The sequence below is a fragment of the Mesoplodon densirostris genome, chromosome 16 (genome assembly GCF_025265405.1).
Source record: "Mesoplodon densirostris isolate mMesDen1 chromosome 16, mMesDen1 primary haplotype, whole genome shotgun sequence".
Classification (NCBI taxonomy): domain Eukaryota; kingdom Metazoa; phylum Chordata; class Mammalia; order Artiodactyla; family Ziphiidae; genus Mesoplodon; species Mesoplodon densirostris.
Genome location: NC_082676.1, coordinates 44,255,414 through 44,273,172, shown reverse-complemented (window position 1 = coordinate 44,273,172; position 17,759 = coordinate 44,255,414).

Sequence of the window (17,759 nt, the reverse complement as noted above, 5' to 3'; positions counted from 1 at the left end):
GGAGTCGGGAGGCCAGAAGGGGGAGCTCTCACGCACATATTACTTGATGTCAATAGAGTTCCCAACTGGAAGAGACATCGCCTTGCATCTCCAGCAGGAAGTGACACTACTTTTCTACCCCCAGCAGGAGGAAGAAAGATTTTCTCCCTGCCTGGCAGCAGCTCAGCCAATGAGAGACTGTCATAACTCAGCCAGTGAAAAGCCACTATACTTTGAACTCCCAGTTTCTTCGAATGGACTTTTTGTTTATAACAGCCCCTCTCAACTTCCCCCTCTTCTCTATAAAAGAGTTAACTCTCCTTTGCGTTACGTGGCTTGCATGTGGTTTGACATAGTTGCATGTCCCGAATGGCAAATCTCTGTTGCTCCCGAATAAACCCACTTTGCTGGTAAATAACTGGCTGTTGTATTGTTTTAGGATAACAACTTAAGACTTGTTAACACAATCTTCGGGTTTCTAAGTCTCCCCCAGCACTTATTTGTAGGCATTTGCCCCTCCAAAGATAAAGAACCAGTCATTTATTCAACAAACACTCAGAAAAATGAGGCATGGGCAAAAAGAAGGTAGGAAGAGGAGGGTGTGGAGAGTGGCTAATGCAAAGCATGCGCGCCACGAAGACCCTCACCTACAAACTGCTTCCAATTCAGCAGTTAAGTGTTTTGGTCTCAGGACCTCCTTAGAGATCTTAAAAATTATTGAGGAGTCTGAAGAGTTTTCGCTTATGTGCCTTATATCTATCAATATTTACTGCATTTGAAATTAAAACTGAGAAATACTTGAAATACATATTAATTCATTAAAAAGAAATTCATTATATTAATGTAAATAACATATTTTTATGGAAAACAGCTACATTTCCAAAACCAAAAAAAAAAAAAAAAAAAAGGTGAGAACAGTGGCATTATTTTACACATTTGCAAACCTTTTTTAGTGTCTTGATTAATAGAATACAGCTGGATTCTCATATCTGCTTTTGCATCCAGTCTATCGGGACATCATGTGTCAAGAATCCTTTGGAGGGCTTCCCTGGTAGCGCAGTGGTTAAGAATCCACCTGCCAAGGCAGAGGACACAAGTTCGAGCGCTGGTCCGGGAAGATCCCACATGCCGCGGAGCAACTAAGCCAGTGCGACACAACTACTGAGCCCGTGCGCCTAGAGCCCATGCTCCGCAACAAGAGACGCCATCGCAATAAGCCCGCACACCACAATGAAGAGTAGCCCCCGCTCGCCGCAACTAAAGAAAGCCCGCGTGCAGCAACGAAGACCCAACGCAGCCAAAAATAAATTTTAAAAAAGAAAAAAAATAACCGCCATTAAAAAAGAATCCTTTGGGGCCTCCCTGGTGGCGCAGTGGTTGAGAGTCCGCCTGCCGATGCAGGGGATACGGGTTCGTGCCCCGGTCTGGGAGGATCCCATATGCCGCGGAGCGGCTGGGCCCGTGAGCCATGGCCGCTGGGCCTGCGCATCCGGAGCCTGTGCTCCGCAACGGGAGAGGCCACAACAGTGAGAGGCCCACATACCGCAAAAAAAAAAAAAAAAAAAAAAAAAAATCCTTTGGAAACCTACATTGTACACTTGACATCATGAAAATAGTTTTGCCCTTGAGCACCTCTTGAAAGGGTCTTGTGGCTCCTACAGGGGTTCCCAGACCATATTTGAGAACTGCTGCTCAAGACAATAATTCTTACCCTTTCCCCAACCCAAAAGACCTTTCTAAATAGGACAGGGGCTCCCCAAAGCAATGCATCTTGTGGGAGCAAGAGGGAACACTTTCTTCTAGGGAGACAGATTGGAATTTCTGAGGGAGTGCAAGTGTAGTTTTCAAAAGCTGCCCTGGTGATTCTGATAGTTGCTCCACCCCAGTATGCCCTTGCTTAAGAATCACTGCTCTAAGTTTTCTAATAGCTAACACAGAGGGAAACCCAAGCAGGAGTCTCTCTTCCAGGTACTAGGACAGAAAATAAATTTCTCCTTAAGTACTCATGGAGGGGACACTTTGGTGTAATGAAATCTTCCTCCACAGTATCACGGTGGCAAAAACAGCAAAGAGGGACTTCCTTGGTGGTCCGGTGGTTAAGACTCCACGCTTCCAATGCAGGGGGCGTGGGTTCGTTCCCTGGCTGGGGAACTAAGATCCCACATGACGCGGGGCAGCAAAACAAACAAACAAAAAACAAAACAGCAAGGAGTTTCATAAGGTTGACTTCTTTTTTTTTTTTTTTTTTTTTTTGCGGTACACAGGCCTCTGACTGTTGCGGCCTCTCCTGTTGCGGAGCACAGGCTCCGGATGCGCAGGCTCAGCAGCCATGGCTCACGGGCCCAGCCGCTCCACGGCATGTGGGATCCTCCCGGACTGGGGCATGAACCCGTGTCCCCTGCATCGGCAGGCGGACTCTCAACCACCGCGCCACCAGGGAAGCCCCATAAGGTTGACTTTTATAGTGCTGCTGAATGTCAGCCCATAACACCATAATCAAACATCGTCAATAAAATAATTATATTGGGATGCCTTTGGGTAAGAGAGGCAGTGCATGGACACACAGTTCACTGTTGATCTGTTTGGTGGAAGGGGAAATTATAGATCAACTAGTGTATTAGTTTTCTATCACTGACATAGCAAAATACCATACATTTAGTCACTTAAAACAACACACTTATTACCTTACAATTTTGAGGGTTAAAATTCTGACATGAGTCTCCCTGGACTAAAATCACGGTGTCAGCAGGGCTGAGTTCCTTCCTGGAGGCTCTAAGGGAAAATTCATTTCCTTGTCTTTTCCAGCTTTCAGAGGCTGCTCTCACGGCTCATGGCTCCTTTCCTCCATCTTCAGAACCAGCAATGTTGCATCTCTCTGACCCTTTTCCTGTCTTCACATCTTCCTCTCTGGCCAAAACCAGAAAAAGTTCTCTGAGTTTAAGGATTCATGTGATTTGCGAGGATGTGGAGAAAAGGGACACCTTGAAGACTGTTGGTGGGAACGTAAATTGGTGCAGCCACTATGGAGAACAGTATGGAGGTTCATCAAAAAATTAAAAATAAAGCTACCATATGATCCAGCAATTCTACTCCTGGGTATTTATCTAATTAGAAAAGATATATACACCTTATGTTTGTTGCAGCATTATTTACAATAGCCAAGATATGCAAGCAACACAAGTGCCCATCAATAGATGAATGGATAAAGAAGATATGCATATATACAATGGAATATTATTCAGCCATAAAAGAGAATGAAATCTTGCTATTTGCGACAACGTGGATGGAACTAAGAGGACATTACTTTTAGTGAAATAAGTCAGACGGAGAAAGACAAGTACCATATGACTTCACTTACATATGGACTCTAAAAAACAAAATAAATGAACATAACTAAACAGAAAGAGTCATAGAGACAGAGAACAAACAAGTGATTGCCAGAGGGAAGAGAGGTGGGAGGAGGAAAGAAATAGGTGAGGGAGATTAGAGGCACAAACTTCCAGTTGCAAAATAAATGAGTCACAGGTATGAAATGTATGGTGTGGGGAATACAGTTAATAACTATGTAATAACTTTGTATGGTGACATATTGGAACTAGACTTATTGTGGTGATCATTTTGAAATGTACAGAAATACCAAGTCACTATGTTGTGTACCAGGAAGTAACACAGTGTTGTAGGTCAATTATACTTCAAAAACAAACCAGCAGGGACTTCTCTCGTGGCACAGTGGTTAAGAATCCACCTGCCAATGCAGGATACACGGGTTCGAGCCCTGGTCCAGGAAGATCCCACATGCTGTGGAGCAACAAAGCCCATGCACCACAACTACTGAGCCTGCACTCTAGAACCCACGAGCCACAACTACTGAAACCTGTGCGCCTAGAGCCCATACTCTGCAACGAGAGAAGCCACCACAATGAGAAGCCCGCGCACCACAATGAAGAGTAGCCCCAGCTCACCGCAACTAGAGAAAGCCGGTGCACAGCAACGAAGACCCAACGTAGCCAAAAATAAAATAAATTTATAAAAACAATGATATTAATGAACTTGTATACAAAACAGAAGCAGATTCACAGACACAGATAACAAACTTATGGTTACCAAAGGGGAAAGGGCGGCAGGGGGGAGGGATAAATTAGCAGTTTGGGATTAACATATACACACTACTATATATAAAATAGATAAACAGCAAGGACCCACTGTGTAGCACAGGAAACTATACTCAATATTGTGTAGTAACCTATAGGGAAAAGAATTTGAAAAACGGAATCACTTTGTCATACACCTGAAACTAACACAACATTGTAAGTGAACTATAATTCAATAAATAAATAATAAATAAATAAATAAACTTTGAATAAATAAATAAATAAATAAATTAATTAAACAGAACCCATTTTATTATCTCTCTTTGTTGTGTGGGGTGACTGGGCTTCACTGGGTTGTTTTGCTGCTGATCCAGCTTGGGGTCTCTGTGGTTGCAGTCGGATGCAGCTGGGGCTGGAAACTTCTGGCTGTTCACCTGGGATGGCTGGGCTTCTCTCCTTCTCCACGTAATGTCAAGGTCTCTCCTCTCCATGTAGTCACTCTACATGGTCTCTCCAGCAAGGCAGCTGGACTTCTTACTGGTGGTGCAGAAGTTCCCAAGAACTCTAGAGCAGACGCTGCCATGCCTTCTTGGGGCTTAGGCCAGGACTGGCACAGCTCCACTGCTGCAGCATTCTTTTTTTTTTTTTTTTTTTTTTTTTTGCGGTATGCGGGCCTCTCACTGTTGTGGCCTCCCCCGTTGCGGAGCACAGGCTCCGGACGCGCAGGCTCAGCGGCCATGGCTCACGGGCCCAGCCGCTCCGCGGCACATGGGATCCTCCCAGACCGGGGCACGAACCCGTATCCCCTGCATCGGCAGGCGGACTCTCAACCACTTGCGCCACCAGGGAGGCCCAGCAGCATTCTATTGGTTAAAAAGAGTCACAACCTAGCGCAGATTTCAATGAGAAGGGGATTACAAAGGGTATGAATACTAGAAGGCATGCTTCCTTGAGGGGGTCATCTTTGGAGCTGACCTACCACAGACTCTCAGGTACTTCAAAAAAAGAGGCCACCCAACTGCCAATATGCATATGAAAAGCTGTGCAAGATGACTTGAGAGAAATGAAAATGTAAATCATCAAGAGATTCCACCAAACACCCACCAGAATGGCTAAAATTTTAAAAGCTGTCGATGCCAAATGTTGGTGAAGAGGTAAAGTGAGTGAAATTCTCATACACTGCTGAGGGGTGGGGAGGGTGGGTAGAAAATTGTTTGGTAGTATTCACTAAAGCTGAACATATACCTACACCATGACCCAATAACAATACTCTATGATTAGACACAAGAGAAATGAGTGCACCAAAAGACATGAGTGTAACAAAGTGTCTGTTGAAGCTTTATTCATAAGAGCCAAAACCCAGAAACAACATTAATGCCTAGTAACAGGAAAATTGATAAATCAATTGTAATATATTCATACAATGGAATATTATGCAGCAATGAAAAAGGATGAATTACTGATATGTACACCCACATGGATGGATCTCACAGAAATATGTTCAACAAATATAAGTATAATAACTGTATGATTCCAATTATATACAATTCAAGAACAAAACTAATCAACGATTATAGAAGTCAGAATAGTGGTGACCTCTGGTGGAAGTAGTGACTGGGAACAGCACAAAAATACTTGTTGGAGTGCAGGAAAGTTCTATATCTTGATCTAGGTGGTGGCTACTCAGGCGTATACAAATTCAGAACTTCATTGAGATTTAAGATTAGCACACTCTGTGCACTTTTACTGTGTGGTCGTTGCGCCTGAATAAAAAGAGACAAAGCACATTTTGCAATTAAGTGAATTCCAGGGTCAATTAAAGAAAAACAACTGAGCCAGCTCCAAAAATTCTTTCCTAGACCACAAGCTTTGGTAAAAGGTGGAGCATTTCATCAGATACACAAGAGCAGGCATGTTATGTAGTTTCTGAAAGTTTAGCCAAAAGAATGAAGCCCTTTACTGATTGGAGAAACAATAAAAGCACACTTAAGCAAAGTTGTTGATACTACATTCCTGATAAAAAAGATAATTTCTTTAAAAAAAATTGGTAACAAGTTACTTTTTTTTCTGAATTGGCCTTTTCACTAAAAAGGTTGATTATCACTGACCTAGAAAAAAAGACATTCTTGAGATAATCGTTAAAAAATATGGTTTCTCCCAGCCAAGCTTTTGAAAGGTGCTGAGCAGAGGGGGCAGGAGATTGTTTCAACAGGTTAAGGTCGGGGCCACATACACTCCATGTGACTAAGCTGGACAGTGCTGCATCTTCTTGTGAAGATGTGCAGAAATTGGAAAAGAATCTGGGGTGTCTGCTCTAACGCACACCAGAAGGGTGTCATCACAGAGCAAGGCTGCAAACATTTTAGTTTGGAAAACTATTAAAATTGGATGTAACCCCTGGTAAGTTTGTCAGGTAAAATAGACGATGTTCAGTTAAATCTGAATTTCAGATAATCAATGAACAAGTTTTTTGTATAACTATGTCCCACGCAATACTTGGGAAATCATTATTCATGTTTATCTGAAATTCAGAGTTAATTTGGCATCCTGCATTTTTATTTGCTAAATTTGGCAACCCTATTCCCTTGGCTATAACATTGCCTTGCTAAGTTACTACGTTGTTGTCTCTCGCTTGGAAGAAGGAGACTTTCTGGAATGTGCTCCAAAATAATTTGAGATGGGGTCTAAAATGCACACGCCATGTAACTCGGTGCAGTGTCCCTCTGAGTGGGACTATTTGAGAGACCATTGATAAAAGTTGACATATTTGACTCCATTCTGTACCAGAAGCCAAGTTGACTGGTACGGTCAAGATGTCGCCTGAAGCTCCCGCTTGTGGCAGGAAAGAGTAACTGCTCCTCTTTCCATTTCACTCTACCAGACACTCCCATCCCCTGCCTCTATCACCTGGTCTCCAGGGACCATGCTGGCACAAGATCACCACCTGGGCCTCCCCACTTCCTTTCCTCCAATACATTCCCCAAGCAGCTGAGGCATACTGGAGACAGAAATTGCCCCAGGACTCAGCACTTTGGTCTCAAATGAGCAGCCCTACTTCAAGAGTATTCATTTTAGTGAGGTGCGGTCTATGTCATGTGGAGGGTGGTCCTTGAGAGAAAGAGGAAATGATCTGTGTTGGGGTCTGGGAGAGAGACCCTCTGCCTCTGAGGAGAGCAGCTGTGGACGGGTGTGGCTGAGCCCGGTTTAGCCCCTGGGTGTAAGAGAGGGTGCCAGGAGATGATTGGGGTGGGGGTGAGGGCAAGATTTTTGAGAAGCAACTGTGGCAACAAGGCCCTGACTTGGAGGCCTGGGCTCAGGAAGCCTTCTGGACCCTTCTGTAAAGATGGGGGATGAAGCATGGTGGGCCTTGGGTACTCGTACCGTAGCAGATATTTCTCCTGTAGTCTGTTTGGGTTTTCTGAATTCTAAGCATCTAAAATGAGAGCGTGTATGAGGAGGGAAGCTGTAGATTATAGAAACCCATTCAGATTATATTAATAAAAAACAGGCACATTATTTCAGGTTTCCCTTTATAAAAAATTAATAAACAGAAACCTCAATTAAATAGAATTGGGAGACCAGAAGGGCCTACAACAGGAAACAGAGCCCAACAGCAAGAAAAAAGACTCCTTTTCTGGCAAAGCCTTAGCCAATGAAAAGCCATGGACTCTTTGTTTACTATAGCTCTCCCAACTTCCTTTTCCCCTCTATAAAAGAGCTCTCCTTCCCCTGCTATACAGGGACTTGCATGTGGCTTGAATTCCCTGCTGATTCCGAATAAACCCATCTTTGCTGGAAAAATAACTGGCAGTCTTTTTATTTTAGGTCAACATTTTGGTGGCCCATACAGAGACCAGAGAAGATCCCTGAAGGCTCTGGGGCTGTTGAGCAGACAGGTGTGGTACCCACTATTGAGCCCATTTTCACTCAGTGCTTTCTCACCAACCCTGGAGTTTGAAGGTGCATCTTTCTCCTGGATTGGAGCTCACACCCTCTTTGCATTTGAAGCTTTCCAGGATTTATTCAGGGTTTATTTTTAGGTTTTGTCTTTTGAGTTAAGGCCTTGTTCTGCATGTGAGTACTCATTTGATACTTCAGTCTGATTTTGAGATCAGACTGTTTTAACCAAAGCTGGCTGAAAATGCCTTTGGCCCATTCCTTTGGGAAGAGGGGCTGCTTCACTTAAACTGTGCCAGTTTTGCCACCTTTGGCCTATTCCTTTGGAATAAGGTATTCTCTGGAAACTGGCTGAAAAAGTCTTTGGCCTGGCTCCTCTGGGTCCAAGCTGTTTCCTTAGAATTGGCTGATATTAGCTTTCAAGCTGTCTGAATTGAGCTGTTTGAAGCTGGAAGCTGTTGAAGCTGTTTGAAAATTTTTCTTTTACTCTAGAGAAAAACTTCTGAGAAATGGGATCCAGGTTATCTAAATATTTTGAGAGTGCCCCACATCTAGGGACTCTAGCTGATTTTATGTTTCAAAACTGAAGTTCTTCCTCATACTCATTTCTAACTAAACTGACCAACTTGAACAAAGGCAATTTAGAATATCGATGGCCATGATGGGGAACTTTGGAAATTCCCAAACTTAATTTCCTTAAAGCCAAATTGGACTACAATAGCTCAAATGTTTCCAGAACTGAGTGGAATGCTTATTTTGATTGATCTTTTGAGGCTTCCCAACATTATTTAGAGTCTAAATTGCCTCTCTGCAAAATAAGATTTTAAGGTTAACTGAGGCCAACAAATGATTTTTTTTTTTTTTTTTTTTGTGGTACGCGGGCCTCTCACTGTTGTGGCCTCTCCCGTTGCGGAGCACAGGCTCCGGACATGCAGGCTCAGCGGCCTTGGCTCACGGGCCCAGCCGCTCCGCGGCATGTGGGATCCTCCCGGACCGGGGCACGAACCCGCGTCCCCTGCATCGGCAGGCGGACTCTCAACCACTGCGCCACCAGGGAAGCCCCAACAAATGATTAAAGAAAGAAAACATGCTTCCGGAAGCCTCAGGCTCTTCTTCCTTGGCTTCTTTGTCTTAGGTGCCACCTCTGGTGTCATCTTGTCTCTGTCTATGGGACCAACTTCCTCTTTCCCTCCTACACCACCTAGGCCTCCTCTATACCCTCAGTTCCCCAGTACCAATTCTCTCCCTGAACTTCCCCTTTTCTATGAAAATTTCCTTGCTCCCTTTTCTTCTGAACTGTTAGAATCTGTTCCTTTAAAATTAAGCCTTCTGAGGATCCAGAGGCTAAACCTTTAATAACTTATACTCCCTGAACTAAAGCTGAACTGCAAGCCATAGTCAAAGATTTTCCCAAAGTAACTGAAGTTTCTCACAGATTTGCTGAGAAATTTAATAAAGTCATTCAGACTTACTAACCTGGTTTCTCTGACTTGTCAGCTATTTTTTAATTTTTTTTTGGCTGTGCCACACAGCTTGTGGGATCTTAGTTCCCCAACTAGGGATCGAACCTGGGCCTTGGCAGTGGAGGCGCTGAGTCCTAACAATTGGACGGCCAGGAGATTTCCTTTATCAGCCACTTTCTACACCTGTTTGTGAAGGCCAGGCCCAGCATTGGATGAAAATTGAAAATAATTAGAAAAATCCTGACAGATCTCTAGAATTACACCTGGGAGACTAGCCTGCTAATTTATTGTATGATCAGGCTCATACAGTCGCTAGGTGACTCAATAGGGAAATTTGAAAGTCTGTTGATTGGAACAAAATTCAACCTTGCACACAAAAATCTGATGAACCTGTTCATGGCTACTGCAATGGGCTTCAGATTATTTAAAAAAAAAAAGATGGCCCTTCCTTTAGATGTTGATTCCACCCAGGTAGATTTTAGCTCTATATTTGTTAATGAGCTGAGATGGGAACTTTCCCTTTTAGGTAAAAGGACCAGAAAGGAATGGGAAACTACGTCCACTTCAGATTTAAGGAAGACCGCCAAAATTCTTAATTTTCAACTCCAGCAAATGAAATCTCCTAAATGAAGCCCAAACCCTCCTAGTTTCTGCTATTATTCCAGAGACAGGACACTGGAAAAAAGATTGTTACAAATTTAAGTGCTTTAGATGCTTTCAGCCTTTTAAGCAGTCTTTCCAACATCCTCTTAATTCTCAAAATGATGAGGCTCCAAGGATCTACAGGGGTTCTTCCCAAACTTCTCTTTTAATCAGTTTGGAGAAACATTTCTCCGGATTGGGGACGAATTTCTTCCAGTCCTAGCTGACACCAGAGCTACTCTTGACCCCACTATTATAAAACAGCCCCTGCCTCAGAGTGCTAACACAGTTCAAATAGTGAGGACCTCTAATGAACCTCAAGAAGTTCCTGCCTCAGGGACTTCCCTGGTGGTCCAGTGATTAAGACTCCATGCTTCCACCGCAGGGGTGTAGGTTCAACCCCAAGATCCCACATGTCACACAGCTAAAAAAAAAAAAAAAAAGAGGGGCGCTTCTGTCTCTGAATCTATTTATTTTGTTTAGGCCCTTTGAGAGATACACACCCTTTTATACTTAGTTCCTCTGCTCTTACCCATTTATTAGGCTGAGACTTCTTAGAGAAGCATCATTCAAGAATTTCTCTCTCTCAAAAGGAAGAAATAATTTCAATCAAAGTAACCAACCAGGTGAACCAAATGACCCTTTGACATTCTTTATGACTTCCATCTCTGACAGTGCTAGAGCTGATTCTGGAAACACTGATCATTTGTCCCTATTGAATCAGCTACCACCTTTCTTATGGGAAAAAATCTCCAAATGATGTTGGCAAAAGTCACAGCACACCTCCCATCAAAATTCAAATAGAGGGCTTCCCTGGTAGCGCAGTGGTTAAGAATCCGCCTGCCAATGCAGGGGACATGGGTTTGAGCCCTGGTCTGGGAAGATCCCACATGCCGTGGAGCAACTAAGCCCGTGCGCCACAACTACTGAGCCAGAGTGCCATAACCACTGAAGCCCGTGCGCCTAGAGCCTGTGCTCCACAACAAGAGAAGACACCGCAATGAGAAGCCCACGCACCACAACGAAGAGTAGCCCCTGCTCGCCGAAACTAGAGAAAGCCTGTGAGCAGCAACGAAGACCCAACATAGCCAAAAATAAAAATAAATAAAATAATAATAAAATACATTAAAAAAATTCTAATAGGTTCCTCAAAACCTCTTCTCAGAATTATTCAATACCCTGTAAGTCAAGAAGCCCTTCAAGGCATAACGTCCATAACAGAAGATTACAAGGTTCAATACCTCATTATCCCTTGTATTAACCCCTGTAAGACTCCCAGTTTTACCAGTGAGAAACCTGAGGGCCAAGGTTTTCAAGGCTTCAAGGTTTTACTGAGAGTCCCTACTTCTTGCAAATCCTGAAGGCTGATCTATATGATATAAAGTTCCCTAGAGGTTTTATTTTGTTGCAATACGTGGATGATTTGCTTCTTTGCTCTCCTTTTCAAGCCTCCTCACAGGAAGACAACATCCACTCGCTAAAGCTTTTAGCCTTAAAGGGACATAAATTCACCAAAGAAAAATTACGGTTTGCCCAAGCCCAGGTTCAATATTTAGGGCATTTGATAAGAGAACAAAGGCTACAGTTGGATCTAGATAGGACTCATTGTGTCCTAAGTTTCCCCAAACCAAAAACTAAGAGTTAACTGGGAGGTTTTCTTGGGCTAGTTGGTAATTGATGAAACTGGATTCCAAATTTTTCTCTTATGGCCAAACCTCTGTATGTTTTAGTCAGCAATAATAATGCTGACCCAATTTTGAGCCAGACAACATAGACTTCAAGGCCTTAAAAGGAGAGTTTGATGAACATACCTGACCTTGGGAATCCCAATGCTCAGATTCACCTTTTCCTTTTCGTATATGAAAAGGAAGGGAAAAGAGAGCACTTAGGGTACTCACCCGAAAATACAAGGACCTCCATCAATCCATAGGGTGTTATAGCCAGTAACTGGACCCAGTGGCACATGGATACGCCCTTTACCTTAGAGCCATTATAGCCACTGCCTTTTTGGTTATGACCACTGAGAAAATCCTTGTGAGATCCCCTTTATCCATTTTTGTATCTCATGCAATAGAAGTTTTCCTGAATTTTCACCACACTCAATAGTTCTCAGTCAACCACCTCACCTCCTATGAAGTCCTTGTGTTAACTGCTCCTCCTCACATAACTCTTTTTTGTTGTAATAATTTTAACCCTGCTACTCTTCTCCACTCTGTCACTGATGAAATTCCTCATGACTGCTTAACACTGATGGACCACCTCCTGACTCCCTGTGATGGTCTGCAGGAAATTCCTTTGGATAACGCTGACTTCTCATGGTTGACGGATGTTTCTTATTTAAAAGGTAACAATGGCTCATATCATGCTCGGTATACTGTGCTACTCCTTTTGATGTTGTCTTGAGGCAGCAACTTTACCGATGGCTACTTCAGCCCAACAGGCTGAATTATATCGTTCTTGTTCTTTAGCCAAGGACCAAATTGCCAATGTTTGTTTATTTATTTTTATTTAATTAATTTATTTATTGGCCGTGCTGCGCGGCATGTGGGATCTTAGTTCCCTGACCAGGGATGGAACCCGTGCCCCCTGCAGTGGAAGCGCAGAGTCCTAACCACTGGACCTCCAAGGAATTCCCCCAAATTGCCAATATTTATATTGATAGTAGATATGCTTTGGGAGTAGTTCATGATTTTGGAATGTTGTGGAAGCAACATGGCTTCCTCTCACTTCCAGTGGAAATAAAATTTAAAATGGCCCTTATATTCAGGAATTACTGGATGCAATACTTTTACCTGCCACTTTAACTATTATTAAGGTTCTGGGGCATTCTAAATATGACTCTTTAGAAGCTAAGGAAAATCACTTTGCTTATATTTCCACAAGAATGCTGTCCTTAATGGGACCAAGAGCAGCCAAACCTCTGTCATGGTCCAAAGGAATATTTCGCCCAAAGGATAACTTAGAAAAACTGGCTAGAGAACCCCAACAATTGGCCTCAGAAAAGGAAAAACAAGTTTGGAAATTCAACAACTCTTGGTTTGATAAAAAGAGGAGGCTCTGGTTTGGGTCAAATAACAACCCAGTCCTACTGGAGACTCTAAAATTCCCACTTTTCACCACTGTACATGCATTAAACCATTGATCTACTAATAAAATAATAGCATTCATGAATCAATATCGATGAGGAAACATTAACAACACCACAAAAAGTGCCTACCTCACTTGTCCCACTTGTCTGAGTATAACCCAGGGAAGCCTGTTCGTACTGCTCCTGGACATTTTTTTTTTTTGCGGTACATGGGCCTCTCACTGTTGTGGCCTCTCCCGTTGCAGAGCACAGGCTCCGGATGCGCAGGCTCAGCAGGCATGGCTCACGGGCCTAGCCGCTCCGCAGCATGTGGGATCTTCCCGGACCGGGGAACGAACCCGTGTGCCCTGCATCGGCAGGCGGACCCTCAACCACTGCGCCACCAGGAAAGCCCGCTCCTGGACATTTTAAACTGCCTAATGGATCATTTGAAATCTGGTAAATGGATTTCATACAACTTCCTCCATCTTATAGGTATAAATGTTTTAGTCATGGTCTACATGTTTTCACACTGGACTAAAGCCTTCCCTTGTAGATAGGTTACTGCCTCTTCTGTGGCTAAAATCCTTTTAGAAAAAACTATCCCTACTTGGGGAACTCCTTTTGTGTTTCATAGTGATAAAGGAACCCATTTTATTTGCCACATACTTCAACAAGTCTGTGCTGTTTGGCCCGTTTTACAAAACTTTCACTGTACATGCCACCCTCGACCAGGGATTGAACCCACGGATGGCCTTTGGCAGTGAAAGCATGGAGTCCTAACCACTGGACTGACTGACAGGGAATTCCCTCGATCCTTTTGTTTACTTGAACACATTAATGGCATTATTAAGACTCAATTGGTAAAGTTTATAGAGACCCTCCAAATACCTTGGTCAAAAGCATTGCTGTTGGTTTTCTAAATCTCAGATCCACGCATTTTTGGAACCCATGAATCTTATCCTTTGAGATAGTCACAGGTCATCCAATGCACTTGTCTCTTGATTCTTTTGACCCACAACTGATAAAAGGAGAGATACTCCAATATTTCAAAGGCATAATTGCTTGTATTAAAAATAGTCATGCTGGACTTCCCTGGTGGCACACTGGTTAAGAATCTGCCTGCTAATGCAGGGGACACAGGTTCGAGCCTTGGTCCGGGAAGATCCCACATGCCGCGGAGCAACTAAGCCCATGCACCACAACTACTGAGCCTGTGCTCTAGAGCCCGTGAGCCACAACTACTGAGCCCGAGTGCCATAACCACTGAAGCCCACGCGCCTAGAGCCCATGCTCCACAAGAGAAGACACCACAATGAGAAGCCCACGCACCATAATGAAGAGTAGCCCCTGCTCTCAGCAACTAGAGAAAGCCCATGCAGCAACGAAGACCCAATGCAGCCAAAAAAGAAATAAATAAAGAGAAAGAAAAAAAAGAGAAAAGTGTTTAAAGAAATAATAATAATCATACTTTGGTAGAGCAATCTTTTCACAGTGTGCCCTTGGGAGATGAAGACCTTAAACATGACATCTTGCAACCTGGTGATTTAGTCTATTGGAAAAGACACCTTCAGAAGAACTCTCTTCAACCTCACTGGAGAGGCCCCTATCAGGTTCTGCTAACCAGCTGTTGGGTTGTCAAACTCCAAGGCATAGACCCTTGGATTCATGTGACACACCTAAAGGAAGCACTGAACCCTGACTGGACCTGCACATTATCTGGTGTCCTGAAAGTAAAGAGTTCCTAGAACTGAAAGAGACAACATCTGATAAGACAGCTTTCCCAAGATATCCAGACCAGGCCTGTTGGATGTTTGCCACCAAACTGTTGATGACGACATAATGTTTCAGATGATCTCCAATGTCTATGATCTTGATGACAGGTGGACTTGAGATTGAAAGTGACTGAGAGTTCTCCCTCCTTTCCCTCCTTGTTACCCAGATGTGACCTCAACAGGTTTCCAATCTGTGTACATTCCCTCTGACAAGAGACACTATACCCAGGAAAGGTCCTTCCTGGTGTTGTGGGACAAAAAGCTGTTGAAACTAGAAAACCTGACTCTTGATCAGTGATGCATTCAGAGAAAACAACTTGATCAAAAGGAGGAACTGTAAAAAAAAACTTAATAAAGAGAAGCCTCAATTAAATAGAGTTGGAAGACCAGAGGGGAAGCTCCATACCCTGGGACCATAGTAGAGTCTAACAGGAAGAAGAAAATTCCTCTTCTTTCCTGGCAAGGACTCAGCCAATGAAAAGCCATATACTCTCTGTTTATTATAGCCCTCCCACCTTTCTTTTCCCCTCTATAAAAGAGTTCTCCTTCTTTTGCTATGTGGGGACTTGCATGTGGCTTGCCATGGTTGCAGACTCTGAATTACAATTCTCTACTGATCCCGAATAAATTCATCTTTGCTGGAGAAATATCTGGCAGTCTATTTGTTTTAGGTCAACACCCTGCTCTCTGAAAGCAGAGCATTCTTATGAAACTTTTCGTAAGCCAAAATGGCGTAAAGCAAAGAAGCAATTACTTCAGAATACCTCTTGCTAACGGTTGCACGAAATAAATCCAGAGAAAGCACAGATGCTCCCAGACGTAGTTCAAAGCTAAGGGAGCTTGATGTTGAAATGTTGAGTGTAGTTCCCAAGGAAGGAGCTTGGTGGTGCCACTCTCGCTGCTTGGGGTGGACATAGCTTGCTCACAGCAAACACTGAACACTATTTTCACTTTTTTTTTGGTAAAAGCAGAAACCCTCTTTGTATATCTTTCAGTTAGCAAAAACAGTTACTAAAGTAGGTCTTTCGTAAAAGTGAGTGGCATAAAGTGAACTTTTGAACAGAAGGAAAGATATACAAAGGTCATTAACTACACGTGGCTATTAATATTAAAATGCATTCAGATTAAATAGAATTTAAAATTCAGTTCTTTAGTTGCACTAACCACATTTCAAAGCCTCCATAGCCACATGGGGTTAGCGTCTGCCACATTGGACAGGACAGATACAGAACATTTCCATCATTGCAGAAAATCCCGTTGTATACCTGCTGTTCTATATTGTTTGTTCAGCTTCCAGTAGCACTTCCTCCTATCTGCTCCTCTGATCCACAGGAGTGAGGCCTTAGCTGATATTAACTCAAATTAAAAAATTGTTTTCCCCTGCTTAAAAGTCTTCCGTGGCTACTCAAGTCTCTTATAATAAAACCAAACTCCTCAGTATGGCCCACAATGCCTGGGGACACAGGTCCCTGACTGTTTTTTTCAATCTCATCCTATCAGCCATTTTGAAAGGCACAACCTCACCTCCCTGGCCAGTTCTTAGTCTAGGAGAATTGATTCAAGCTGGGCCAATCAGGGTGTTAGTAGGGATGGTGGTCTGTTGGTGACCCTGACTGGCCCTGCTCTCGAACGGATTGGTATTTGTCATAGTTTTCTACAGAGGGCACCTGACCCAATTGGTTAAAACAAGTCCCATTGCTCATTGGTAGGGAAAGAGTCTTCAGTTAGGTCCAGTCAGAGGGTCTGGCATACAAGGTCAGTCTAAAGCCACACCTGTTTATTAGCTTCAGCTGGTTGAGATGAAATACAATATCCGGTTTTGATATCTCTTAGGCAAGTGTTACTGTAGGTGCAAATCTTCCTTTTTAAGAGATACACCCTAAGTATATTTCCTGCCTGTCTCAATACACTATTCGTGATGCTAGTGGGAGAGCAGACCAAAACAAAAATGAGAGGGGAAGATTGTCACAGCCATTCCTCTCCTTCTTTCTTGCTAACTGGATTCCAATTTTGTTCAGCCATTGGGTGGGCAGCAATACGTCCAGCGATGTAGGACCCCTACCTCCTGCCCAGGGGGTGCATGAGGATGGGTCTCAGCCACTTGGGGGCAACACTGCTCCTCTTCACCGGTGATTGGTTCAGTTCTGACTCAGGGAAACTCTGCTGGAGCTTCTGTGAAAGACTTTCTTCCACTATTTAAAAGAAAAGTTCCGGGGACTTCCCTGGAGGTCCTGTGGTTAAGGCTCTGTGCTTCCACTGTAGGGGGCACGGGTTTGATCCCTGTTCAGGGAACTAAGATCCTTCATGCCCTGCTGTGTGGCCAAAAAAAAAAAAAAAAAAAAAAAAAGAAATAAAAAGAAAAATCTCTTCAAGGAGAAAGGATCCTCTTCCCATGGCAGGATTGTACTTCCGGGCCCCCTAGAGTCATGTGACTAGTTTTGGCCAATGAGCTCTAAGTGGAAATGCCATGTTGTTGGTTCACCAACTGGCCCCATAAACAAAGGGCAAAGAGAGGTCGAAGAAAGAAACAGACCACTCCAGACTCCAGATTGGTAGGTGGCAGGTGTAATAAGCAAGGGAACTTACATACGAGGCTTGTCTTGGGCGGCCACAGATGAGTAGATCTCCACATCTGTCAGCCAGAATCTTAGAAGTTTATATAGAGGCCTTAACTGGGTTTAGTCATGTATACTGTCCAGATGGTCTCAGCAACACCATACTCTCTCAAGGCTACCTCCTTGTAATAGCTCCCACTGTGGGAACAATGGGAAGAGAGTACATTCCAAGGACGGGGGTGGGTGTGGGTGAGGAGCCTCCAAAAGACTGGGTCCAGCTTCCTGACGTC